This window comes from Eutrema salsugineum, unplaced genomic scaffold (assembly GCF_000478725.1).
Source record: "Eutrema salsugineum unplaced genomic scaffold, Eutsalg1_0 scaffold_14, whole genome shotgun sequence".
NCBI classification, from domain to species: domain Eukaryota; kingdom Viridiplantae; phylum Streptophyta; class Magnoliopsida; order Brassicales; family Brassicaceae; genus Eutrema; species Eutrema salsugineum.
In genome coordinates, this window is record NW_006256877.1 from 7806497 (window position 1) to 7832975 (window position 26479).

The following is a 26479-nucleotide window of genomic DNA, read 5'->3' on the forward strand; positions in this document are numbered from 1 at the left end:
TCATGATGACAAAATCATTGGGGATTACACATTCACCAACTTGAAGTGGATAGTCTTCTAAAAATCCATATGGTTTCTTGGAGTAGGAATCACCAAAGGTGATAGAAGAAGGGTAGGACGTTATAGACTTGACCTTTAGCTTCTCCATCATATCTTTAGACATTATACTCACACTTGAGCCTGAATCACACAAAGCATTATCAACTCTGAAGTTGCCAAGAGTGCAAGAGATGGTGAACTTCCCTGGGTTGCCTAGCTTTCGGAGGGAGGTGGGCTTCATCTGAGTTGATTCAGAGGTGGAGGCACAATCTGTTGGCTTTGCTTGACCAGTTGGCAGCTCCTTTGTTTCAAGAGACACTGAATCATTCCCTTGCTGAACAGAAAGAACTGAACCGGCTGCCTCCACACTTTTGCTCTCAATGTCCTCATTGAGTTCATGTAAGAAGCCCATGAAGTCATCTATAATGGTGTCTTCATCCTCATGAGTTTGTGCAGTCTCACTAGAAAGTTGACCATAAAGGAGATCTTCAATCTCTTGCACAGCAGCTGAGTGGTCATCATTGGAGTAGATGGCATTGCAATAATCCTTTGGGTTTTGAACAGCTTTACCAAGAAGAGAGACTTTTGGTTCAGAAGTGCAGATGCCCTTTTTCTTTTTAATAGCCTTTAGTTCAGCGCCCAGTGTCTCCAGGTCAGATAACATCTTTTGTTGTCCTAGTAAGAGCTGTTGGAGAACAACATTGAAATCAGGACTTTGTTGAACAGGTGGTGGGGCAAAACCAGGAGGTGGTGGCCTTTGTTGTAGGCTGACTTGATTTGTGAAGCTATTCCCTTGATTCTGAACCGCTGGTTGCTGTAAACCCTGTTGACCTTGGGAGTTACCTTGGTACTGATTCTGTTAGACAAAGCTTTGAGGAGTGTATATTTGGTCTTGGGGGTTGGCCACATTGTTGCTCCTATAGGACAAGTTCTGGTTCTTGTTGAAGTTGTTGTAACCCGGAAACTTGTTCTGATTACCTATGTAGTTCAGCTCCTCTTGTGTAAGGCCCACTTCATTGATGTTCTCAAAGCAACTCCTCTCTTGAAACTCACCTACATAGTGTATAGGCTTTTGAGTGGCAACCAGGGCTTTGTCAAGCTTGATATTCAGCACTTTTATCTTCTCTTCCAGCTCTTGGTGTCTACCAGAATCTTCTCCTCTATAGCTTCTATCATAATCTTCCCCATAAGTGTCTTGGCTCATGGCTAAGTTCTCAACAAGTTCCATAGCTGCATTGATTTCTTTTGCCAAGAAATTTCCATTTGATGCTGTGTCCAACTGAATCCTGATCTTAGGAACAGCTCCTCTATACAAAGTGCTAAGGAGAGAGGCTTCTGAAAAGCCATGATGTGGACACTTGTTTGTGTAGCTTCTAAACCTGTCCAAAGCTTCTCCAAAGGTCTCATTAGAATGTTGAGTGAAGCTGGAAATCTGGTTCCTTAGCTTTGTAGTCCTTGAGCTTGAGAAGAACTTGTATAGAAAGGCAATCTTGCATTGCTCCCATGTGTGGATGGATCCTCTTGGGAGGCTCTTTTCCCACTGATGTGCCTTATCTCCAAGGCTGAATGGGAACAATCTCAGTTTGAAGCTGTCTTCAGACACCCCATTGATCTTAGTGAGATCACAAACTCTGTCAAACTGATCCAGATGCTCCAAGGGATCCTCCATAGGTAAGCCATGGAACTTCTGATTCTGAACCATATTGATCAAAGAGGCCTTCACCTCAAAGTTTTTGTTTTGGACAGGAGGTGGCCTGATTCCTGCTCCATACTGGTGTGCATAAGCTCGGTCATTCTCACCAACAAAGACTGGTGGAGGCTGATGACGTTTGGGTGGGTTTGGGTGGGGCTGTGGTGGATTAACCTGAGGTCGGTCTTGGTTCTGGTTATCCTGAGCGTGTCCTTGATGGACCTGAGCCTGTTGAGCCTGAATTCCAATCCCATTACCAGCTCTTTGACCTTGATCAGCTTCTTGAGCCTGATGCTCATTCCCAACTTGCTGATTCATTCCTAACCTCTCCAAGTGAACAGCTCTTTCTCTTTGTCTTCTGGCTTGGCTTCTTGTGATCATAAACCTGAAAACAAAGACAGAACTTGAAAGGTGATCAGTAAAACAAAATAAACTTGATCTCAAAAACTATATCAGAAACTAATGCTAACAATCCCCACACAATATGGCAACGGCGCCAATTGATAACTTAAGTTATTAAGGCCTTAAGAAGGGTTATCAATCCCCTTGTCAAAGTAGTATAAGGGGTGTCAATCCATATGTGTGGTAGTTAGGCACTAGTTTATGTGATAAGTTCTTAAGTCAAGTGATCAAAGATGAGTTTTGGTGTGAACAAAGTAACAAGAAAGCATAAAACAAGAAACAAACAAGCTATGATTAATGAATTAAGCAAGCAAACAAAAAAAGATGATGGTGATTAAGCAAATGATAAAAGCTAAAACTCTAGATGTGATCATTGATTAGGGTGCTTTAGATATTGAATCATGATGCTAAGAACATAATGCAACACTTGCTACTCTTTAGTCTAGGCTTCTTAATCAGATTAATTCATTCCCATGACAATAATCCCTTTGCAAATCACTTAATCAAGTCTAACAACCATTAGATATAATCAAGCAATCAGCAAGCATAATGCATCAAGCCTAATAAGTGACCAAACAATCTCTCAACCAAGAATACTGAATCTTATACAGAAAGAGATAACAAGCAATCACATGATCTCAAACATTTCAACTTAGAACTCTAATCTAGACTAATCCTCTCATGAAGGCATTAATCTGTACACTAATCCACTTTCAAACCAAATCATCATTTGTGAAATATGAATCAATGAGCATTAAGAAACAGTTCTAATATGTCATTCAAGCATTTAACAAATCATTCCCATGATGAAAAAGGCATAAACCCTTAAGTTAGCTCATTCAGGCATTTCATCAAACACCTTGTGGGTGGAGAAATGCCTAAGTTCTAGATCAAGCTTATAATGAGAGATCTAGCATTAAGAGCAGCTAACTAAGGAAATGAAATGAGAATCTAGACCCTAAACATCACAAATCAATCATCTAAGCACCCTAATCTACACACCTAGAAGTTTAAAAGATGACTACTCACTAATCATGAAGAACACATCTAATCTTTTGCAAGAGATGATGTTAATCATGATTAGAAGCAGAAATGAGATGATGAGATGATAAGAAACAGACTTAGATTGATTAAATCCTTGAGATATCTCTTAACAAACTCGTTTTTTTAACAAAAGGGGAAAGAGAAACAAGAGAAAACAAAGCTTAAGTCTTGGAAAAAACCCTAAAAAGAATATATAATGTCTCTTGCGGACCGGGTCAGCCCAGGACAAACTGGGTCCTGACCCGGCTTTGATGGATAGTGGTGTGGTTTGCCACGGTCAGATGATGCTTGGACAGACCGTGGCAAACTGACCGTGGCAAACTGATAGTGTCAAAGTTCTTAGACAGATTTTTCATGATCAAGGTTGCCATGGCTTGATTTACACCATGTCTAGTGGCCGTGTCTCTTCTTTTCTGGGTTTGGGTGATGAACTTCTTGGATTGCCACGGTCTAGTAGCTCTTGGTCAAGCCCCGTGGCAAGTGGTCGTGTCGAAAGCCGAAGGTGTGTAAAAGTTGCCATGGTCAAGTCCTAGACCGTGGCATTGAAACCGTGTCAAGTGCCGAATGCTTGTAAAGTTCTTCTCGGCCAAATGTTACTTTGCCACGGTCAAGTGTAGACCGTGGTATTCAGATCGTGTCAAACGCCAAAGGATTGCAAATAAGTTCCACGGCCAAGTGTGGACCGTGGCATTCCATCGTGGCATGTTTCACTTAGCTCGCATCATTCAGGGCTGTTTGGACCACTTCGCATTCCGGAGAGTGTAACCTCTACGATACATGTCCGAATTGTGTGCTTCCGGTTTCAAAGACAGAGCAATTATATACCTTCAACTTTGGTGAAGGAAGGCTTCGGTGCTTGGGAAGTGCATTTACACGATCAGGAGAGAGAGGCGTCTAGACATGTGTCCATTCCGGAGACCGTATCTTCCTAATAATAGCTCCGAATTGAATGATCTCTGACGTTCTGGAAAGAGGACTCAAAGATATCTGATTCTCATGAAGGCCCCGGAAACCGAATCGGCCTGGAATTGCACCGTCCTTCGCATTCTTCGGAGCTTATCGGGTTCGTCCAAAACGGCAGCGAGACAGGAGTTTCTTCCGACGAGCTTAAGTTTCTGCTCACGCGTCCGAATTCCATGATTTTACATGCTCTGGAACCTTGATCCAATCCTAACCAACTTTGATGAATCACCCGACAGCTGAATCCGACCGGAAGGTTCCCCGGACAGGCGATCATTCAGGAGTATCGGATTGCTCCGGAATGGATGCGAGAGAGGTCTGTCTTCCGGTGACCATAGCTTTTAGCTCAGTACTCCAAATGCCCTGATTCAACCTGTCCTGGGTTCTTGACTCAATTATCTCCAACTTTGACGAAGACCCTGTAAGCTTAATCGGCCGGCAAGAGCTTCCGGTGACGCGATTTCGGAAATGTATCTGCACCCGGGATTTTTGGCCGAGAGACTTGACCGCGGTACGTGTTTTTGGCCGAGAAAGCTACCCGCGGGAAGGATTTTGGCCGAGAATCTTCGGCCATCAGTACATCATTTTGCCTAGAAATCCAAAATTGCTCCTTTGCATTATTTTTGATCATTTCAAGTCCATTTCTTCATCTGAATCACATCCTCCACTCCAAATAAGCTCCAAAAGCACCTGTTTAACACTCCAAACCATGCAAAACTCTCTTGGACCTAATGCAATCTCCTAAGTCCTAAAACAATGCCTAAAGACCTAAAATGTATGCAAATGAGACATAATTTGGACTAGAATATGTACATTAAATGATGCAATTTATGAATATATCAAGCACCCTAACCAACTATCATGTCTCATGCCTCCATCATATCATATTCACATCACTTGTCATTGTTTAGTTCTTCTTTAGTCTTTAATCCTGTTTTTAAGTTTGTAGTTGTCATTAGTTAATCAAAACCACTCTTGTTTGCTTGAATTAAGAATCTGATCACATAGTTTAGTGTCTAACACCACATATGGATTGATAAACCCCTTGTACTACAAGACAGGGGATTGATAACCTCTACAAAGAGCCTTGAAAACTCTTAGTTATCAACTGGCGCTGTTGCCAAATTGTGGATTGTTTAGCATTAAGCTCTGATCTGTTCTTGAGATCAAGTGCTTATTTTCTTGTTTTTACTGATTACTTCCAAGTTCTGTTTGTGATTTCAGGTGCATGAACACCAGGTCTAGATCAAGAAGCTGTGGTCCACCTTTCCCTCTCAACGACAACATCAATCTTTTGGTACCAAGGAGGAGAAGGGACAGACGTGGAAGACAGATTGATCAGGCTGATATGGAAGAACAAAGAGAGCACGTGGTAGACATAGAACAACCAGTTCAGGAGCAACAGGCTCAGGGTAATGGAGCTGGTAATGTAGCTGGTCATGGAGTTGGTCAGGGATTACATCAGGGTAATGTTAATCAGGAACAGGTGCATCACCAGCACGCTTATGTCCACCAGGAACAAGCTCCAGCTCATCAACAGACGCATCAGGCCAATGTACAGCAAAGACAACAGGTGCACCACCAACATCAACCCTTCCAACACCAGCAAAGAAGATTTGAGCAACCCAAAAGTCTATGTTGGAGAGAATGACATGGCCAATGCTCATCAGTATGGAGCTGGAATTCAGGCACCCCCTGTGCAAAACAACATTTTTGAAGTGAAAGCATCCTTGTTGAATATGGTTCAGAACTCAAAGTTCCATGGATTAGCAATGGAAGATCCCTTGGAACACTTGGATCAATTTGATAAAGTGTGTGACCTGACCATGATTAATGGAGTTTCTGAGGACAGTTTCAAGCTAAGATTATTGCCATTCAGTCTTGGTGACAAAGCTCACCAATGGGAAAAGAATCTTCCAAGAGGCTCCATTCAAACCTGGGAGCAATGCAAGCAAGCTTTCCTATCTAAGTTCTTCTCCACCTCAAGAACTGCAAAACTGAGGAACCAAATCTCTAGTTTCACTCAGCACAGCAATGAGAGTTTGGGTGAAGCATATGAGAGATTCAGAAGCTACACAAACCAATGCCCACACCATGGGTTTAGTGAGGCTTCCCTTCTCAGCACACTATATAGAGGAGCTCTTCCCAAGATTAGAAACCAGCTGGATACTGCTTCCAATGGGAAATTTCTGGGACAGGAGATACATGCTGCTATAGAACTAGTAGAGAACTTAGCAATGAGCAATGACACTTATGGTGAAGACTATGACAGATCAAATAGATCTGAAGGTTCAAGCTCAGAACAGAGGCTCACTAGGGAAGTTAAGGAGTTGAGGAGTGAATTGGACAAGTTGAAATTCACCACTCAGAAGCCAATGCATTTTGTTGGAGAGTATGAGGAACCTTCTCAAATCTTTGAGAACATAAGTGAAGAAGGACTAACCCAAGAGGAGCTGAACTACATTGGAAATCAGAGGTTCCAAAGATATCAGTATGGTAATGCCAATCAGAACCTTTCTTACAGGAACCCCAATGTAGCTAACCCACAAGACCCAGGTCTACCCCAATTCCCAAGCTCCACAAAACTTTGTTCCCAAGAACAACTTTCAAGGGTCATTTCAACCCAAGAATCAGTTTGCTCAGAATCAGGGTTTTGGTCAGCAACAGCAACCATTTCAGGGTACTGGTTTCAATACACAGCAGCAAAAGGCACCACCAGGTTTTGGTCCACCACAGTTCCAACAGCAGGCGCCGGTTAACCAACAGTTTCAGCCACCAACGGTTCAGCAGCCACAGATGGGTTCATATATGGTTGGTATTCTGCAACAACTACTTCAGGGTCAACAGATCTTTGCAAGCCAGAATGCAGCCATGCAGCAGGAAATCAAGGAACTGAAGCAAAACCAGGCCTCAAGCTCAAGGAACCAAGGTCACCTACCTGGAAAACCAGAACCCAACCCCAAGGAGCATGCTAAGGCCATTACACTGAGGAGTGGAAAGGAGTTACCTGGTATTGAGAACAACAATGTGATCATTGAGGACAACGATCAAACTGAGGGGGAGGCAGCCTTAAAAGATGATCAAGTTGCTGAGAAACCAAGGACAGAAAAGGGTAAAGAGGTAGCAAATGAACCTGAACCAGAGAAGACATATGTGCTACCACCTCCATACCAACCCAAGCTCCCATTTCCAGGGAGATTTAAGAAGCAGCTTGTGGACAAGGCAAGAGCTGTATTTGAGAAGGCACTCAAAGAGACACCACTCACTATGCCTCTCATTGATGCATTCCTAATGATGCCAAAGATGGGTAAGTTCTTGAAAGATGTCATTCTGAACAAGACAAAAGAGCTTTAAGGCATGGTGGTACTAAGTCATGAATGCAGTGCTATCATTCAGAAGAAGTCCATTCCAAGGAAGTTGACTGATCCAGGGAGTTTCACACTCCCTTGTGCCATTGGACCTCTTCTATTTTCTGGATGTCTTTGTGATCAAGGAGCATCAGTCAGCTTGATGCCATTCTTCATAGCAAAGAAGCTGGGCTTTAGAGTCTTCAAACCTGCAAGGATCCCTCTTATCCTTGCAGATAGATCAGTTAGATTGCTTGTTGGTATGTTGGAAGATCTACCTGTTAAGATAGGTGGTTTTGAGGTTCCAACAGATTTTGTTGTGCTGGAAATGGATGAGGAACCAGTTGATCCTCTTATCTTGGGCAGGCCATTCTTGGCCACTGCAGGAGCCATAATTGACGTGAGAGGTGGGATAATAGAGCTTCAACTTGGGTCTGAAAAGCTCAAGTTTGATGTGAATGAGATGATGAAGAAACCCACCATTGAAGGTCAATGTTTCTATGTGGAGACAATGGATCAGTTGGTTGATGAGTTGATTGAGGAGCTGAACACTGAGGATCCTCTTCAAGCTGCTCTAACTCAAGAACAAGGAGACAATGAGCTCTTAGCAGAAGCATGTGAAGGGTACAAGTTGTATTTGGACAATGCTAGAGAGCTGGGTCCTGAGACAAGGTTTTTGGAACTGGAACAAAGTGGCTCTGAGGTTTTTGCTATCAAAGGATCAGACACCAGCCCAAGCAGCTTGGACCAGGAATGGAATGAGGCTGATGCACCCCCTGTTGAGCTCAAACCTCTACCAAGAGGGCTCAGGTATGCTTTCTTGGGCTTAAACTCCACATATCCAGTAATCATCAATGATAGCTTATTAGAGCATCAAGAGAGTGCATTACTTAGTGAGATAAGAAAGTTCAGGAGAGCCATAGGATATTCTTTGGCTGATATTAGAGGGATCTCTCCTGACATTTGCACCCACATGATTCACCTAGAGGACCAATCTATGTCATCTATTAAGCATCAACGACGTCTTAACCGTAACCTTAAGGAAGTGGTTAAGAAGGAGATACTAAAACTTCTTGAGGCAGGGATAATTTACCCAATCTCTGACTCAAGATGGGTGTCTCCTGTTCATGTTGTGCCCAAGAAGGGTGGGGTCACAGTGGTTAAAAACGAGAAGGATGAGCTGATAGCTACTAGGACTGTCACAGGACACAGAATGTGTATAGACTATAGAAAGCTCAATGCAGCCTCTAGGAAGGATCATTTTCCTTTGCCTTTCATTGATCAGATGTTAGAGAGGCTTGCAAACCACCCCTTCTTTTGTTTTCTCGATGGGTACTCGGGGTTCTTCCAAATTCCCATAGATCCCCGGGATCAAGAGAAAAAAACATTCACTTGCCCTTATGGCACATTTGCATACAGGCGAATGCCTTTTCGTCTCTGTAATGCCCCTACCACATTTCAATGTTGCATGATGCATATATTCTCTGACATCATTGAAGAGAAGGTTGAGGTGTTCATGGATGATTTTAGTTTCTATGGCTCCTCTGAACTTTTTCTTCTGAATTCGTTTTTACTGCATGAGGTAGCGTCATGAACTACAATCTGATCCAGATGCTTGGTGACACGAAAGTGTTCATCAGGTATCAGATCTAGTTTGGGAGAGCAAAACAAACATAGGAGTGGAAACCTACCTGTGGGCGATTTGTGAATTAGGACGAGTCTTAAACATAATGCATCTCTTCTCTTCCAGGGCCAGCGTGGAAACCTACTGGTCAGGGTTGAGAGAGATAGTTGTCTATGATCACGACAGTGGCGTATTCATACGTCCGTGACTCCAGTTCAAAAAGTTTAAGCTAAGATCTTATCAAATTTCCTCTCTAGCAATGTTTTGAATCGTTCGTACCCCTGAGAAAACTTCCCTGAACCCCAACGCTTTCTTTCCATTGATTTACACCGATTTTCTTTAAGCTTTAGTTCAATATTGTCTTTCCTTTTTAGTTCATTTTCATTTAAGCATTAGAATATCCGTTTTTTACATTTTTAGTTAATTTCGTTAAGTTTAGTTATTACGTCAATTAATTTCCGTATTCTCTTTTAATATTTTGTTTTTAGATTTTAAAGACACTACCAAACCCCCACTAAACCGTTTTTGTTCTAGACTTCCTTACTTTAACTTATTTTCAAAGGCTTTTTGCAGAAAAAGATCCTCCTTCCCTGTGGATTCGATCCCTAAGTACTACAATTGATCAGCTGTGCACTTGCGACTATTGATTTCAATTAGGGTAAAACTTGACAATCTTCGACACACACATCAAGTCACATCAAGTTTTTGGCGCCGTTGCCGGGGAAGGCACGCGTTTTCTTTTCTGCAAAACCCCGAGAAAGGTTAGTAAATCGACTCTAGAACCCCCTTTTCTACAATTTTCCATTTTTCGGTTATTTTGTTTCCATTTCAGAAGATATGGATCCTATAAATCGATATATACACTATGAGGAAGGTTTCTATAACACTCCTCAAGCCACCAGACGTAGAGAAGAACACCAAGCCCGAAATCCTAGCTACATGGATCGATACAGCCGGCAAAACCACCCTTACCACCGGCGCAGAGAGACTGTTCGACGCCGGGAAGATCCTTATGGCCCTCCTCCGACCTACTTCGAGCCAGACGCCTATAATCCTCCACTTCAGAACCCTAGTCAGCAAGAGGACAACTTGAGGATCAGCAGACGTTTGGGACGCCTCGAAGGGATGATAAACCAGTTCCTTGATCAGCAGATTCTCACCGAAAATACCCTGCTCAAGAAAATTGATTCAATCTCTGAAGAGTTCAACAAAAAATTCGATGAGATGGCCAATCATGTTCGATTTTGGAAGAGCAAACCCACAAGGACTCACAAACACTAGCTGGGATGATCCACCAAGTCGCAACAGAGCAGACAAGACAAGGGTATGACATCATACAAAACTCAAGTGATATTGTCGAATCAAAACAGGAGATTAAAGAAGTCAGAGAGTCCACCTCCTGGTATAGAGAGAAGACAGACGAAGAGTTGCAAGAGATCGAGCACAGGCTGAACAAACTCGAGCTCAAAGCACGGGAGATTGATGCAAGAATGGAGCAGATGCCCAACATTGAGCAAATTGAGAGATTTTCTAAGAAATGTCCCAAAAATCAACGCCCTGGTATAAGTTCATATGATGCTAGTCTACCTAATAAAGATGCAGGAGAAGTTCGTATCAAGAACAAGAAGGAAGAGACGGACTACGAGCAATTTACATCCGGGGCCGCAGGTCCAAGTGTTCCGACCGCGGCCAAGACCCTGTTCCCCGCGGTCGCGACTCCTCTGACCGCGGGAGTTGGTCGTTCAGATGTTCCTCCGGGTTTTGAGAGGAAAATAATACACCTTCTGTCCCAACTTCAGCCTCCAGCACCTAAAAAAGCAACTCAGGAAGAAGAAAACCAAGTTTCAGATGAAGAACCACATTTGCATGAATCATTACCTTGTATGATGGCAAAGGAATGTGATGAAGATTCAGCTGACTCTTCAATCCAAGAAGACCAGACGTGCAGCGAGATAAAGATGCCATACATTGATTCAATCATTGAATATGACGCTGCAGCTTTCTTTTGTGAATCCTATTCTGCGTTGGAGACACCAGCCAACACCTACAGAGAAAGGCAAGTTCGAATTCTCCATAAGGTCAAGACTACAGGTCAGTTTCTTATCTCTTGTTCTATTAGAGGAGAGATGTTTAAAAACGTGCTATGTGATTCTGGAGCTTGTCTTAACATGATGTCTAAGGCAATTGCTTTGAGACTTGGTATTAGACACCTGCGCAGGACTAGAGCAAAGATTAGCCTAGCTGATGATTCTAATGCAACACCTCAAGGAATTGCTCATGAAATTCCTTTGAGAATAGGAGATTGCATAATGCCTGTCGACTTCTACATTGTCGAGACGAGAGATGCAACATATCCAGTGATTCTGGGATGGTCTTTTCTAGCAACTTCCGGAGCTATAATGGACTGGCCAAACCGGAGGATTTCATTTGCTAATATCGACAAAGATGTCTTCACAGAAGTTGTTGCATACAACAGCAAAGCAGGAAAACGTTCTGCAACAGAGGAGTTTGAAGAAGAGCCTTGGAGTGATGAAGAACCTGCTAAGCAAAGCAAGGAGATGTCGAAAAAGACTTGTCTCAGGACAAGGTCTTCTTCATTGGAATAAGTCACGTCCAACACCAAAAGTCGAGCTAAACGACTTAAAACAAAAGCGCTTAATGGGAGGCAACCCATTTAGGTATTGCTTTCTTTAGAATTTTTTCTTTCTTTTTCTTTTGATCTTTTTCTTTTTCTTAGTTTCAGGTGTTTCTTATAAAACAAAAAAGCCAAAAAAATCAAAAAACCCAAAAAGACCAAAAAGAAGGATGGTACCTGACTGCTCGGCCCAGCAGGAACCAAGGAGAAGCAGGAAGAGGCCGCGATATAAGCCCCCGCGGTCGCAGGTGTTCGGACCGCGGGAAACACCCCTTCGACCGCGGTCACGTGAATATGACCGCGGCCAAGTGCTTGTTTGCCGCGGTCGTGCAGCCCCTGACCGCGGCACTTGGTCGTTGACATCAAACCCGACCCCAAACCACCCCGTTCACCTCATTTCACCTCACCAATCACCCTACACCTCATTCATCACCCTCCACCACCTTCATCACCACCAACCACCTTCCCAAACCCCTTCGAATGAATCCGGTTCATCTCCACCAGCATCCTGGATCCAGGTTAGTTCTCTTTGTCCTTAGCAATTCGATTATCTATGCATTTTTCTCATCCAATCTCGACTTGTTTCACACTGAGGACAGTGTGATTTAAGTCTGGGGGAGGATTTCATCCCTTTCTAACCACTCTTTCATGAGTCTTGCATTATCTACACTTTTTGCATTTTCTTTAAAGTTTTTCAAAATCGGTTTTCAAAACAAAATACGTTTTAAAAGGGAATGGTGAACATGAATCAATGATAGTTGACTGTGTGCTTTAGACTGTTCCTAGTGACTTGCTCATTCATTATTTAGGACTAGACTAGGCGGTAGCTAAGCACATTTGAAACGAAGTACCCCAGAGGAATTTGAATGATTTCGATTTAGATGAAGGGATACACTAGCTCTGTTTTATTTGGACTTAATTTGGACTTAATTTTCTCATTGAAGCATTAGACCAGGGAAACGAATCATACATTCAGGACTCCTTTATCCCTTTACCACTCTCTGTTGATCCTGAATCATCTTTAGCTAGTTCCCCACCTTAACCAATCCTCTTTCAAACCACATGCACTCTTGTTTTCTATTGTCTTATATGCAGATAATTGCAAAAACGTTGGAGAGAAAGAGGAACGACACAGTTTTCAGTCACCAAGGACAGAGACCTGCGATTTGCCGGAAAAGTTCCCAGAAGGATTCAACACAAGAGGAAGCTCAGTTTGCCTTAGAAAAATCTCAAATTTTGGTACAATCTCGTCCTCTAGTCTCTCTCTCTTTAAAAGGCATTTCCTCTAAAAAAAAAAAAAAAACTCCGAAAATAAAAAAAGAAAGGAAATAAAAGCCTTAGAGAGTCTAGAGAGGTCGAATTCTAAGTCCCAAGGCAACTGGAGTTTGATTTTATGGAGTTTTTGGAAATTGTTTTCTGATTCCCGGAAAGAATCTAAGTCTGGGGGAATAGCTGTTTACAACAAAGGAGGAAGGATTATGCAACAACATTTGGCAAGAAGAAGTGACTGAAAAACTGTGGTCATCAACAGGTCCTTATCTCTCTTGCGGTTTTGCATATTATCTTGCATCCTCCAGATCTTCAGGTAACCCGAAACACTTTAACTCCACCACTTAAATAGCCCTTTAATGTCAAACGCCGTCTACCCTGGATGATGTCTTTAATGAGAACTCACTATTGAACTTAATGAATGTAGAGAGCTAGTTGACTGGAATCAAGATTTAATTTGTTTAAGTTTTGCATGACGGAAAAAGTGGACTAGTATCTCTTATGCTTTGGTGAGAATTTTCTAGACTAAGTTGTGGATTGATGCACTATCTTTGGTCCTAGTTTAGGAGTTAATGTCTATGAGATTTTTGCATTCCTATTTTTGTTTTCACTTAACCAGTTTAGGCTTTTGCTTTGTTTGAGGACAAACAAAGGTTTAAATCTGGGGGAGTTGATAACACCGTATTTTGACAACTTTTATGGATCGTTTTGAAATACTTTTTCTATGTTTTTAATTGCTTTTAAGTACTTTTATTACATTTTTCTAGTATTTGTAGTTCCAAGACTCTTTTCAGGTAACTTAGGGAAAAGCTTAACAAAATGGACAGAAAACCAGATTTCAGCTCAGAGTCAAACCGTCAGAAGTTCACCCATGATTGAAGGCCTTCTCACCGTCTGATCCAGCTCAAATTTGGAGAAATTAAAGATGGAAGTATCAGCTTTCCAGTGCACTTTACAGCTTGGCAATCCAACGGTTCAATCAAAAGATACGCGAAGAGCAAGATGTCCCGTAAACCAGCTGGCCAGCACTTCCACCCGCGGCAAACCACCCATTCCCCGCGGTCAGGGCACTCCCGACCGCGGCCAGCAACCTCCGAGCCCAAAAAGCCCATTTCTGAAGCCCACATTTGGAGAAACCCTAAGTGACGTCCAGAGAGGTCTTGAGTACTATAAATACATGTATTAGGAACCCTAATCGATATCAATAATCACCACCGAAATATTTACTTCATACTTTTATTGTTTTTGCTTTAGCTTTTAGGGAGAGAGATTTGTTCTCTTGAACCCTTGTTCTTTCTTTTTCAATTTCGGTTTCTATTCTACTTCTTAATATTATGTCTTTGATTTTGTTTATCATTTCTGAGTAGTTTTATTGTTGGGATTAAGGGATTTTCGATGGGGATTTATATGTTCGATGAGGATTCCATGAGCTTTTGAGCCGAATCTTAGAACTTTTTCTTCCGAATTCGTTTTTACTGCATGAGGTAGCGTCATGAACTACAATCTGATCCAGATGCTTGGTGACACGAAAATGTTCATCAGGTATCAGATCTAGTTTGGGAGAGCAAAACAAACATAGGAGTGGAAACCTACCTGTGGGCGATTTGTGAATTAGGACGAGTCTTAAACATAATGCATCTCTTCTCTTCCAGGGCCAGAGTGGAAACCTACTGATCAGGGTTGAGAGAGATAGTTGTCTATGATCACGACAGTGGCGTATTCATACGTCCGTGACTCCAGTTCAAAAAGTTTAAGCTAAGATCTTATCAAATTTCCTCTCTAGCAATGTTTTGAATCGTTCGTACCCCTGAGAAAACTTCCCTGAACCCCAACGCTTTCTTTCCATTGATTTACACCGATTTTCTTTAAGCTTTAGTTCAATATTGTCTTTCCTTTTTAGTTCATTTTCATTTAAGCATTAGAATATCCGTTTTTTACATTTTTAGTTAATTTCGTTAAGTTTAGTTATTACGTCAATTAATTTCCGTATTCTCTTTTTATATTTCGTTTTTAGATTTTAAAGACACTACCAAACCCCCACTAAACCGTTTTTGTTCTAGACTTCCTTACTTTAACTTATTTTCAAAGGCTTTTTGCAGAAAAAGATCCTCCTTCCCTGTGGATTCGATCCCTAAGTACTACAATTGATCAGCTGTGCACTTGCGGCTATTGATTTCAATTAGGGTAAACTTGACAACCCTCGACACACACATCAAGTCACATCAAGGGTGATGAATGAGGTGGAGGGTGATTAGTGAGGTGAAATGGGGTGAAAGGGGTGGTTTGGGTCTGGTTTGGATCTCAACGACCAAGTGCCGCGGTCAGGGGCCATACGACTGCGGCAAACAAGTACTTGGCCGCGGTCAGGATCACGCGACTGTGGTCGATGGTAGGTTTCCCGCGGTCAGAACGCCTGCGACCACGGGGGCTTATATCACGGCCTCTTCCTGCTTCTCCTTGGTTCCTGCTGGGCCGAGCAGTCAGGTACCATCCTTCTTTTTGGTTTTTTCTGGTTTTTTTATTTTTTTGGCTTTTTTGTTTTATAAGAAACACCTGAAACTAAGAAAAAGAAAAAGATCAAAAGAAAAAGAATGAAAAATCCTAAAGAAAACAATACCTAAATGGGTTGCCTCCCATTAAGCGCTTTTGTTCTAAGTCGTTTAGCTCGACTTTTGGTGTTGGACGTGACTTATTCCAATGAAGAACACCTTGTCCTGAGACAAGTCTTTTTCGACATCTCCTTGCTTTGCTTAGCAGGTTCTTCGTCACTCCAAGGCTCTTCTTCAAACTCCTCTGTTGCAGAACGTTTTCCTGCTTTGCTGTTGTATAGAACAGCTTCTGTGAAGACATCTTTGTCGATATTAGCAAATGAAATCCTCCGGTTTGGCCAGTCCATTATAGCTCCGGAAGTTGCTAGAAAAGACCATCCGAGAATCACTGGATAAGTTGCATCTCTCGTCTCGACAATGTAGAAGTCGACAAGCACTATGCAATCTCCTATTCTCAAAGGAATTTCATGAGCTATTCCTTGAGGTGTTGCATTTGAATCATCAGCTAGGCTAATCTTTGCTCTAGTCCTGCGCAGGTGTCTAATACCAAGTCTCAAAGCAATTGCCTTGGAAATCATGTTAAGACAAGCTCCAGAATCACATAGCACGTTTTTAAACATTTCTCCTCTAATAGAACAAGAGATAAGAAACTGACCTGTAGTTGATAACTGATAACACCGGATTTTGACCATTTTTATGGATCACTTTAATATCTTTTACAGGTGTTTTTACTCCATTTTCAAAGGTTTTCAAAGGATTTCTATGTTTCCGGATTTTAAAAGACTTTTCAGGTAATTTGGGATAAAGAGGCACAAAATGGAACAAAAAGACTCTTTTGGATAAATGCAGACCGTCAGAACTCTCATGGAGAGACGAAGACCTTCTCACCGTCTGATCACCCTCAAAATTGGACAACTTATAGAAGAATCAACCAGCTTTCAAATGCACTGGGTTTGGAGACATTCCAACGGTTGGATCTCAAGATAATCCATTAGCCCCGAAGCCACGCGGAGTCGGCCAGCAGCTCACGCGACCGCGGCCAACAAGCTATTTGCCGCGGTCAGAAGCTTCCCGACCGCGGGAAACAAGCCAATTGCTGCGGTCACAGCACTCCCAACCACGGCATTCAAGCTCCGACTTAAAGCCCACTTATCTGAAGCCCAAAGACATTTCCAGCCTCAATTCCGGAACCCTACAGACCATGGAGCATTGGAGACTATAAATATATGTCATTTAGGTCGTTTTTAGGGAGAACCCTACACACTTTACAGAAACCCTTTTCCTTTAGCCGTTTTTATGAGATTTTTGTAGAAGATTGTTCAAGTCCGAGTTCTTCAATAGAGAAGCTTTCTTTATCTCTTTTCTTTACTGTTTTTCATTACTTTTATTAAAACCAATGATGATGTCGAACTCAGCCATGTCTGAGTAGATCCCGAGTTGGGCTTAGGGTTCCCGAAAGGGGCTCTCATAATCGATTAAGACATCTAGGTTTATAGATCTGGGATTTCGACCTGTTCTCTGTTTATTCTTGTTCTTATTGCATGTATGCTTGATTGATCACCTAGTATCTGATCTAGATAGTTAGTGTTGCGAAAGTTTTCATTAAGTATCAGCCCTAGAATGAAACAGGCGATTTTTCCGTAGGAGTGGAAACCTACCTGTGGTGAGATCGTGAGTATTGACGAGTCTTATGCAGCTCTTGCGTTCTCTCCCTTCCAGGGCCAGAGTGGAAACCTACTGGTCAGGGTTGCGAGAAACAGTTGGTTATGATCACGACAGTGACGTAGTCATACCGCCGTACTCTAGCTCTAGAACCCCTATATTGTTATCTGTCAATCCCAATCTATCTACCTTAATGTTAAAACCGATTATGATCCCTTAGAGTTCCCAAAAGCTCAGTGTTTTTAGCCATAGTTTACAATTTCCATCGATTTTTACTTGCTTTCTTAGACCTGCATTTCAATTTCCTTAGTTCGTTATTTACTTGCTTTATTTACCTTTCATGCAATATTTTACTTGCCTTATCTTTGTTTAGTTCGATATTTTACTTGTTCTACTGCCTTTCATTCGATTTCTTTACTTGCCTTTTAGGATAGATTTATTTGCTTTATTTTCCTTTAGTTTAATTCAAGAAAAACAACCAACCTTTAAAACCAATTTAGTCTAGACATAAAGTTAAAAACCGTAGAAGAATACCAGGCACACAAATCTCTGTGGATTCGATCCCTAAATACTGCAACAGATTAGCTGTGCACTTGTGGCTTTCTTTTGTTTTGTTAAGGGTAAAACTTGTTCCCTCACGTAGTTGACACACTCAGCACCGCATCAAGTTTTTGGCGCCGTTGCCGGGGATTTGTTTCGCTGCCTTTTGCTATTTTGCTTGTTTTAACTTCTGTTCTAGACACCTGATCTCTAGTTCTTTCTTAAAGTTTTTCTGAACTATCTTTCCCTTCTTTTGTCTTTCTCTGAATTACATGAATACCAGGCGTAGACCTGCAGGAGACATTCCAATTCTAGACGAGATAGACAGACACGAAAGAGAACTTCGAAGACTTAGACGAACGAAAGGAATGGCCAACGACGACCAGCCTGGAGATCCTATTAATCAAAATTTAAATATGGACCAAGACGGGTCCGAACATGGAGAAAACGAAGAGAATGATCACATAGAAGGTGATCATGCTCGACAAGATGGAGAGGAGGATGAGGTTCTTCCAAGAAACCACCAGAACCGAGAGAGAGAAGGACGTGAAGACCTTGATCCACCCATCAATGCAGCCGATGGTGACCACCCAGCAATGCAGCCGAATGAAAGCATTCACCGCCCCATTCCGCCAGCAAATCAACACCAAAGACAAGCCAGGAACCATCGCATAGCTGATTTTGATGCACCTACTCAAAATTTTCAGAATCGATCTGGGATTCAAGTACCATTTCCAAACCGGAATGAGTTTGAAGTCAAGCCTCAAATCATCTCATTGGTGAAGCAAAACTAGTTCCATGGAGTTCCTTCTGAGCACCCAATGGACCATATCGAGCTGTTCCACCTGATGAGAACAAACCAAGTTCCACCTGACTATTTAAAGTGTAAGTTGTTCCCTTTTTCATTAGCAGATAAAGCTCACCGTTGGTTGAAGTCTTTGCCTGAAGGATCGATTACCAATTGGGAAGAATGTAGAACTGCTTTCCTAAACCACTTCTACACTAAGTCAAGGTCGAACAATTTGAGAACGAAGATCTCAACCTTTTAACAAGGGCCAACTGAATCTTTCTATGAAGCTTGGGAACGTTTTAAGGAGTATGAACGTGATTGCCCTCACAATGGATTTCATGGATCAAGCCTGCTGAGCACATTTTACCGAGGTTTGCAACCAAAATACAAACTTTCACTTGATACAGCTAGCAATGGATATTTTGGGCAAAAGACGATAACCCAAGGAAGAGCTCTCATCGAGAATTTGGCTCAAGCCAATAGCAATGATTGTCCTGAATATGATCGATCAATGAAGCAAGCCAGAACAGACAACAAGGAGATAACCGAGTTGAAGAACATGGTGAGCCAGCTTCTGAAGAGCAACAATCGCCCGATCCATGCTTGTGAGACCAACAATGGCGCAGAAGATGAAGGAACTAGTGATATCGATCACATTAATCAAGCATTTCAAGAAGAAGATGTGAACTACGTAGGAGCACTGATGCCATACCAAAATCGCTCCAACAACAACTTCAACAACAACTTCCGGAATGTGAATTACAACAATCTCTCTTACCGCAATCCAAATGTGGAGAATCCTCAAGATCAGTACTATCCACCTCAGCAAAAACCATTCCAGAACAAGTTTCAAGGCGGAAACTTTGGAGGAATAGTACCATATCAACCGCGACAGCCATATAACTACCAAGGTACGAATTTTAATAATCAGTTTTACAGCAGCAGAACCAGCTAGCTTCACAAATCGGTAGACTAGAACAGTCAATCCAACAACTCGTTATGACAAACGAAAAGGCATCTCAAGACGTGAACGTGAAAGTGGACTGCATGTACAATGATCTGAATGGTAAGTTTGAATCCTTATCTTCGCACGTAAAAAAGTTAGATGTGCAAGACGTAAAAAAGTTAGACTCTATGAAAAGGCAAAGTGGAGTTCTTCCAGGAAGAGTTGAAGATAACCCTAAGAAGTTTTGCAACGCCATAACCACGTTGCCCGAAGAAGAGTCCGGAACCGATGGAAAGAAAGAAGAAACCCCAATCTTTGTACCTCTGTACAAGGATATCGATCCCAAGCAGCCACCGTTTAAGGTACCCGAACGATCACCGTTTCAAAGGCTTACCAAAGCCGATGATCCGGGATGTTTTTTTTTCCAGTGTTTCATTTCAGGAATCAAGTTTACAGACTGCTTGTGCGATTCCGGAGCCAATGTCAACATCATGTCTAAGACATTTGCCAAAAAATTGGGCATAAAAACCTTAAGGACATCGACGGTTAAGGTTATCTTTGGAGATTCATCTCAAAAAGATACTGAAGGGGCGATTCATGATCTGCAAATTCTAGTGGGAGATAAGATTGTTCCAGCAGATTTCCAAGTCCTAGAGATGGATAAAAACAAGGAGAGGCCACTCATTTTCGGGAGGCCATTCCTAGCTACGGTAGGAGCAATAATCGATCACGCAAACCGGCGTGCTGTTTTCCTCAATGTGGACAGAAAAAGGTACTATCCTACTATCTTAGATGAATTTCCAAGCAAAGGAAACAGGCCAAAAGAGAAAGAAAAGGAGAAGCCGAAAGCTTTTGCAAAGATCAAGATCATCATTCCACCTGATGCAACAGAAACAAGTGAGGACCAAATCCAAGAGCTGATCGAAAACACAAAAAGGGTTCTTAACAACATTAAGGTCCGAAAGAAGATTAAAGGTAAGAAGACTTCTCTTCAAGGGGAAGAAGTAAAACCTCCACCAACCGGAAGTGATAAAGGCACATCAAGTGGAGTGCCATTCAAATCAGCCTGATTCCTCATGCTTACGTCGAGCTAAACGACTTAAAACAAAAGCGCTTAATGGGAGGCAACCCATTTAGGTACTCTCTCTTTTAATTTTCTTTTCCATTTTAGAATTTATGCTTTCTTTTTCTTTTTAAATTTTAGGTATTTTATAAAACAAAAACACAAAAAAAACAGAAAATTAGAAAAACCTAAGAGAAAAAGGTAGGTCTTTAGCTGCTCGGCCCGGCAAACACGAGAAGATTGGACAATAGGCCGCAGGAGGAAGACCCGCGGTCGCAGCTGACGGGACCGCGGCAAACGGTGCATCGACCGCGGCACCGTGAATGCGACCGCGGCCGAGCCTTCATCCACCGCGGTCACGCGTCTCCTGACCGCGGCCGTTGGTCGTTGAGGTTGTGTCGCGGATTTGTGACGTTTTTCGGTGATTCCCGGTGTTTCCCGAAATGTTCCCGGTAAAACCCGAAAAGATCCTCCGTAAGTTTTAAACTTTCCTAATGTGTAAACAAGAAAAGGTAAGTTCCCGTAAACTTAAAAATTTCCAGAAATTTTCCGTTTTTGCTTCAAAAACGCTTTTTAAAGAAAAGAAACAAACTTTTTGGATCAAAACTCTTTCTTCTCTTCTTCTCCAAAAGACTTAGAGATTTAGGAGAAAGAAAACATTTTTCAATTCTTAAGCTTTTTAAGGGATTTTTGGCTCGAACCTCACTCTTTTTTGAAGCTGATTTCAATTCTGCCATCAATTCTCTCTTTCCAGCAAGGTATGAACCTCAAACTCACCATTCTTACTCGATTTTGAACTTAGGGTTTTCTTTAAAAACCCAAAATCTTGGTCTATTGATGGTGGAAATAGCTTAAGGATGATAGATTATCCATTTAGGTTATCTAAAAATCGATTTTAGCACCTAGTTTAAGAGGAATTGAGATTTTTGAAATTTGGATTCTTCATGCTTCATAAAAATCGAATTTGGAACAGCAAAATTGATGAATTTGACTTAGTCTTGTGTGATTAGTGATTAGTATTGGGTAATCTTTAGAATTCACATGGAAATTGCTCAAAAAAACTGGTTTTTAGAAGATTTCTATGTTGAGAACATCAAAAATCCGAATTTAGTCATGAACTACTTGATTTCTCTGATTTAATATCAATTTTGTTTGCTACTAGTTTTAATTAATCTCTTTATACTAGAATTAGTATAACAGATCTTAATGTGTTAAAATTAGCATCCCAAATTCACTCTTTTTCCAAGAATCATTTCATTTTGCAGAAAATGGATGAAACCAGATCCCGAAGGAGCCGTCGAACTGGTGGCAGCTCCGATGACATTCCCGACGATGCTACTCTAGGAGAGTACATGCTGAACCAAGCCAGACCGAGAAGAAGAAGCTATGTGATGAGATTGCTCCAGCACTCGAGGGAAACACGAGCACCTCCCGAACCACAACAGATTCGATACATTGGGAGGGAAACAAACCCGAGAGTGGACTATGCAAGGCGTTTCAAGAAGCTGAACATCAAACCCACGCCTTGCATTGATTATCATACACTCGAGATGCTTGGAATCAGAGAGGATGTGATCTGGTACATCGATGCACTTAAGCTAATACCCTACTTGGAGCGGAACCTTACAACTTATCCCGAGCTAGTCCGTGAGCTTTTAGCGACCGTTACACTCCACCACACGAGAAGGAGGAACCCCAGAGCATCAGATGGCATCTTGTCATTCTCTATCCGCGGACAGCCTTATTCTCTCACCATTTCCGAGGTTTGTGAAGCTCTTAAGCTTCCATACACTGATGGCATTTATCTTGAAGATGAACCTGATCTTAACCTGTGGAGAGAGATGGGTCATGGAGCCTATGATAGTGGGAGATCTAAGTCAGCCCTCCTTAGCCACCCAGCAGTGAGAGTTGTGCACAAACTCTTAGTACACACGATTTTCTCTAGAGCCAACATGGGAGGTGTTTTGAAGACTGAGCTCATTACACTTCAGATTCCGTTTATGGATGATCCACGACTTGCTTGCTTTGCCTGGATCATAGCGCAGAATATGGTAAAGGTGAAGCATGATCTACATGGTTGCGACGACGCTACTCCAGCCTTCGGGAGTGCTATTACAGCGATACTACAGGCTGTAGGATTTGATTTCTCATCTGATGATCCACTTCCCGATGTCTGGTATGATCTACTTTATCTCTCTCGCGATCACACTATCTCTCGTGCCGCTTTCGATCCAGACAGGTTTGGTTACAAGTATTGCACTGGCACTGAGGAGCACCGAGTCCGCTTACCTTCAGCATCTATCCCGAGATTGAGTACCGGAGGACGCCCTCAATGGACTCCAGAATCCGATGATTTTCTGCCATCCGTAACTCGTCTACCATTCACCATTGGCCAGTACATAGTGGCCAAGGCGAGGCGTGATGCAGCTGCAGCCCGTGCTCATTTTCAGCCATCCATTCCGACCGGCCACACCTCATCATCTACATCATCTCACACTCATTCCGATCTGGAGCGCAGAGTTGAGAGACAGGGATGACGCTTTGAGCGCGTTGTCACCTTCCTACAAGAGCAGCACCAGTTCGCAGACGACACTTTCAGAGGATGAGTGATTGATCAGCACTTCACTACCATCACGGTTCTATCATCATTTTCTTTTATCTTATTTTATTTCGTTTTTATTTACCATCTTCTCACCAACTTTTTCACACTGGGGACAGTGTGATTTAAGTCTGGGGGAGGATGTCTATCCGTACTAATCATTTTCCTGCTTTGCTTTTAATTTTCAAGTACTTTTTAAATTGAAGTATGTAACCTATTCGACATTAAGTATTTTTCAGGAATGTTTGACGCAAAACTATGATGATTTAGACCTTCACACTTCTACACTATGCATGATAGCTCATTTGTGGTTAGCACTAGACTAGGCGGTTGCTAGAGTACTTGCGCTACGAACTCCCACCAGAGGACTTCTATTCATGGAGATTCTTTCTAACAGGATATACTAGCTCATTTTATTTGGACTTAATATTGATATCTAATTTTCTCATCATTGATTTTAGGCAGGCATCGACATACACATCTAGGACGTTTTTTACCATCACTTTTACCACTCTTTGTCGTCCTAGATGACCAGTTTATCTTTATCTGGTACCTCACCTTAAACCCAAAACCTTTGTTTTCAATCCTCATGCATTCTCTCTTTAGTTTATATCAGCAGATATGTACAAAAACGTCGGAGAGAAGAGGAGCGACGCAGTTTTCAGTCACTTGTAAAAGAGACTGAATGGAATTGGGAAGGAAGAGTATCAAAAACATAACAAAGCTTTACAAGACAGATATTAACTGGTAAATTCGTGCTCTCTAAGACTCTATATCTAAAGGTGTGCCCATCTCTTTAAAAAAAAAAAAAAAAAAAAACGTGAAAAGAGAAAAAGGAACAAAAAGCCTAATGAGTCTTAGATTATCGAAATTTGTGGAGCAATGAGCAACCACTATTCGTTTAAGGAGCTATTGTTTTGAAAGATTTACAAAAATCTAAGTCTGGGGGAGTTTGGAAAGAACCTGAGGAAGAAGACCATGAATCTATGTCAAGAAAAAGTGACTGAAAACTGTGGATACCAACAGCTTCACTCTCTCTTGCGGTTTTGCATAATGTCCTGCACCCTCCAGATCTTCAGGTAACCCTTAAACACTTTAAGCCACACCCCCAAAATAATCCTTCCTTACACCTAGCCTAGATTGCCTTGCCTAGAATTTTCTTTGATGAGAACCACCGAGATTTTAATGAATGTTAAGAGCTAGTTGACTGGAAGTTAGATCTTAGTGCATAGATTTCTGCATGACGGATTAACGGACTAGTTATGCCTGTATTGCTAGTGAGAATTTTCTAGGCTATTCCCGATTGATGCATACTGATTGATATTGGTCTAGAAGTTTGGTCTCTGAGATTTTGTTTAGTTCCTGCGTTTTCAAACTTCTCGCCGAGATTATCCTTTGTTTTGTTTGAGGACAAACAAAAGACTAAGTCTGGGGGAGTTGATAACACCGGATTTTGACCATTTTTATGGATCACTTTAATATCTTTTACAGGTGTTTTTACTCCATTTTCAAAGGTTTTCAAAGGATTTCTATGTTTCCGGATTTTAAAAGACTTTTCAGGTAATTTGGGATAAAGAGGCACAAAATGGAACAAAAAGACTCTTTTGGATAAATGCAGACCGTCAGAACTCTCATGGAGAGACGAAGACCTTCTCACCGTCTGATCACCCTCAAAATTAGACAACTTATAGAAGAATCAACCAGCTTTCAAATGCACTTGGTTTGGAGACATTCCAACGGTTGGACCTCAAGATATTTCATTAACCCCGGAGCCATTCGAAGTCGGTCAGCAACTCACCCGACCGCGGCCAACAAGCTATTTGCCGCAGTCAAAAGCTTCCCGACCGCGGCCAACAAGCCAATCCCCGCGGTCACAACACTCCCGACCGCGGCAATCAATCTCCGAGTTAAAGCCCACTTATCTGAAGCCCAAAGTCATTCTTAGCCTCAATTCCGGAACCCTAGAGAGCATGGAGTATTGGAGACTATAAATACATGTCATTTAGGTCGTTTTTAGAGAGAACCTTTCATACTTTACAGAAACCCTTTTCCTTTAGCCGTTTTTATGAGATTTTTGTAGAAGATTGTTCAAGTCCGAGTTCTTCAATAGAGAAGCTTTCTTTATCTGTTTTCTTTACTGTTTTTCATTACTTTTATTAAAACCAATGATGATGTCGAACTCAGCCATGTCTGAGTAGATCCCGAGTTGGGCTTAGTGGTTCCCGAAAGGGGCTCTCATAATCGATTAAGATATCTAGGTTTATAGATCTGGGATTTCGACCTGTTCTCTGTTTATTCTTGTTCTTATTGCATGTATGCTTGATTGATCACCTAGTATCTGATCTAGATAGTTAGGGTTGCAAAAGTTTTCATTAAGTATCAGCCCTAGAATGAAACAGGCGATTTTTCCGTAGGAGTGGAAACCTACCTGCGGCAAGATCGTGAGTATTGACGAGTCTTGTGCAGCTCTTGCGTTCTCTCCCTTCCAGGGCCAGAGTGGAAACCTACTGGTCAGGGTTGCGAGAAACAGTTGGTTATGATCACGACAGTGACGTAGTCATACCGCCGTACTCTAGCTCTAGAACCCATATATCGTTATCTGTCAATCCCAATCTATCTACCTTAGTGTTAAAACCGATTATGATCCCTTAGAGTTCCCAAAAGCTCAGCGTTTTTAGCCATAGTTTACAATTCCATCGATTTTTACTTGCTTTCTTAGACCTGCATTTCAATTTCCTTAGTTCATTATTTACTTGCTTGATTTACCTTTCATGCGATATTTTACTTGCCTTATTACTCTTTCATTTGATATTTGCTTATTCTAATTGCATTTCATTCGATTTACTTACCTGCTTTTTAGGATAGATTTATTTGCTTTCTTTTGTTTTAGTTTAATTCGCAAGAAAAACAACCAACCTTTAAAACCAATTTAGTCTAGACATAAAGTTAAAAACCGTAGAAGAATACCAGGCATACAAATCTCTGTTGATTCGATCCCTAAATACTGCAACTGATTAACTGTGCACTTGCGGCTTTCATTTGTTTTGTTAAGGGTAAAACTTGTTCCCTCACGCAGTCGACACGACACATCAGTAGTCTTGACCTTATAGAGAATTCGAACTTGCCTTTCTCTGTAGGTGTTGGCTGGTGTCTCGAACGCAGAATATGATTCACAAAAGAAAGCTGCAGCGTCATATTCAATGATTGAATCAATGTATGGCATCTTTATCTTGCTGCACGTCTGGTATTCTTGGATTGAAGGGTCGGCTGAATCTACATCACATTCCTTTGCCATCATACAAGGTAATGCTTCATGCCAA

General features: G+C 41.8%; 3 non-coding genes across 3 annotated transcripts; 1 reads left to right on the forward strand and 2 right to left on the reverse strand.

Annotated features, from left to right (window-relative positions):
• The first annotated feature begins 1379 nt into the window (after positions 1-1379).
• On the forward strand, positions 1380-1486 carry LOC112088690. Its single transcript, XR_002900635.1, has one exon. It is a non-coding gene; the product is annotated as a small nucleolar RNA R71 (small nucleolar RNA).
• Positions 1487-6129: 4643 nt separating this feature from the next.
• LOC112088785 lies at positions 6130-6236 on the reverse strand. Its single transcript, XR_002900721.1, has one exon. It is a non-coding gene; the product is annotated as a small nucleolar RNA R71 (small nucleolar RNA).
• Positions 6237-18780: 12544 nt separating this feature from the next.
• On the reverse strand, positions 18781-18887 carry LOC112088687. Its single transcript, XR_002900632.1, has one exon. It is a non-coding gene; the product is annotated as a small nucleolar RNA R71 (small nucleolar RNA).
• Positions 18888-26479: the final 7592 nt, after the last annotated feature.